Source organism: Morus notabilis, unplaced genomic scaffold (genome assembly GCF_000414095.1).
Source record: "Morus notabilis unplaced genomic scaffold, ASM41409v2 Scaffold538, whole genome shotgun sequence".
NCBI lineage: Eukaryota > Viridiplantae > Streptophyta > Magnoliopsida > Rosales > Moraceae > Morus > Morus notabilis.
This window is the reverse complement of record NW_010359796.1, coordinates 283,798-286,702: the sequence shown is the minus strand read 5'-3', so window position 1 is coordinate 286,702 and position 2,905 is coordinate 283,798.

Genomic DNA, 2,905 nt, shown 5'->3' with positions numbered 1-2,905 from the left:
TATAAAAGTAATTTACGAGTAAGATTTTTTTTTTCCTCCCAATTTAACTTCCAATATCAAACAAGTGAAGGTAAGCTCATTTTCTTTCCATCTTCTCATACCAAACAACATAAAAGAAAATTAATTTCATTTTCATCATTGCTATTTTCCATCATTTTCATATTTTCTTTCCTTCCTACCAAACATAGCATTATACAAAGTATTTCAATGACCAAAAAAAAAATCCATTAAAAAGGTGCTTAAACGATAAAGCATGCCGCACTTTATTAACAAAAAAAGAGATTTTAACACAAATAACCTTTTTAGGATGTTTTTCATGAATCGCTGAAGTTTTGTAAAATTGTAAAAAAGACTATTTTTATTAATTTAATTGTCAATCACTGATAGACTTAGCAGTCAATCATTGATAGACTCAACAGTCAATTACTAATTGACTCAATCATTTTTTATTATTAATCAACATTAGTTAATAATTAACCAAAATTAAGTTGTAATTTATTAGTTTCAATCGACAAATTATATGTTTATTAATAATAAATTATTGATAAATTAATAATGAATCGGCTAATCACTGATTGACCGTGCTGATAGACTATAGTCTATAGGTCAATCACTGATTGACTTATGTAAACATAACGACCATTTTTGTAAAATAAAAAAATGCAGCCATTTGTGAAAAGAGGTGGTTAAAAAATGCCACTCAGCTCAATTTTTCAAGAAAAACATTCTGAATAAGTCCTCTCAAAAGCAAGACGACATGTCGTTTTCTACAGTATCATTGATCATGTCATGTGCTTTTAGGTAATTTACACAGATAATCCTTAACATCTTTAGTAGGTGACAGTTTAATCCTTACTTTTTTTAATTTTAAAAAAACAACCATAAACTTTTTAAACCGGTTCAATTAAAACTTTTCTATTAAGATTCGTCCAAATAATATCAAGAGAAGTCACGTGATGCCTACGTGACCTATTTAACTTGGGATATGTGTAAAAACACAATCTCAGTCGAATTGGAGGTGATGTTTACGTAATGACAACAAGAAATTGGGTTGAATATTGGGTAATTTCTGTGCTAAGTGTAATTTCTCTACTAAGTGAAAAGAGAGGTTGAGCAAGGCCGTGACGGCGTACTCTTCCATCCAGGGATCACGGCACCAGAAGAGAGGAATCAAAGCAGAAAGGCACCGGACTTGCCGACCAACGCGAGGAGCCTAAGCTTCGCCGTCACCGCCGATGAAGACGATTGCTGCGACGCGTTCTCAATGGGTTGAACTCTACCGGCAAGTTCTGCCTCTGTTTACTTATCCGTCAGCCTCGGATGCTAGGGTTTTCGCTAGACGAGAGCAAAGTTCTCTCCCTGCCTTCCCTTGCCCTCAGAGGAATCTGTCTTTGCAGGTGATTTGCTCCGGTTCTTGAACTAACCTTCTTCCTTTTCTTGAGTTCCTAAAAACGAGTTCTTGAACAAGATTTTGTAAAAAAAAAACTTACAGCTATGTTTGGAATTGATCTATTTTTATTTTTCACGTTTTTTAAGGAAAAAAATAAAAATATTTTTAAAATAGTATTTGGCGTAATAAAAACAAAAAGCAAAAATGGAAATAATTTTTTGATTTAGTGTAAAATGAGAGAGAAATGAAAAATGACTTTTAGTCATTTTTTTTTATTTTTTATTTTTATTTTCTCCTCTCTTGAGTAGAGAGAGAAAGAAAGACATTAATAGATTTTTTTACATTAAAAATAATCTTTTGATAAAATTACCAAACGCATTTTTAAAAATAATTTCTGTCTGAGATTGAAAATGTTTTCATTTTCATTTTCATAAAAAAATAAAATCATTTTAGAATGAGTTTCAAACGCACCCACCATTTCTTGCTCTTTTTATGATTTTTCTTGGTTTTTTCTTTTCTTTGTGGAATGATAACTTGAAATTTGTTATTCAACAGAGAATGATTCTGGAGCAATATCTCCCGATTTAGATATTTCAAACCCTTATGATTTTAGTATATTTTCTTAGCTAATTATCTTTCAACATTAAAAAATACTCTCGGGCGGAGACGTTGGAGATTTTCATTTGAGATTTTATTAGAAAATCTCACGGTGAAAGTAATGGGGGAGAAAAGTGTTGGTCTCCGAATCGAATCCGGATGCGGAAGCGTGGGGCGGGAGGCGGATCGTGTATAACAAGAATTTTCATAAAACCTTTGAGATACTCTATAGATTATATTAATTTATGCACGAATAAACTAATCTCATTAATTAATTTATTAAGAACTCAATTAGGAAAAATACCTGGAGGCCGACTCGGTTGATAACTTGAGTTCTTTGACCTCGAACAATCCTTGCTCCAAAGCGTTGTGTTTAGAAAACTAATGTCTTCCGCGTCAATTCCTAGAATCCACGAAGACGTATGTGTGGGCACACATGAGACAAAATGGGTTGCAATAAACACTCAAATTTCTACAAACACCAACGCATGCACGATGTGGAATTTTTGGAGAAAAATTTTTTCCTTCCTCTCTACCTTGAGAATTTCGGCCAGCCTTAACTATTAGGGCAGAAAAATTGTTTCAAAAATTGTCTCGCGCAATTTTCTATTATCCTCTTATTTATAGAGTAGAAGTCAAACTTCTAGAAGGAATCTAATCTCTATCTCTAAGATAAAGCTTGTCAATTATCTCCTATTTGAATTTTGAACAAAATCTCCTCTATCCCTTATCCTTGTGGCCGGCCATGCTAGAGAATTTTCATCCCTGTGTGGTGCCAATTTGCAGATAGGAAAGGAAGCGAAAATCATCATTTATCCTGTAGTCCAATTTTGACTCAAATTCAAATTCCAATTTAAGTCAAACTTAAATTAATTTGAATTCTAAATTGAACAACTTATCAAATAAGTTTAAATGGAT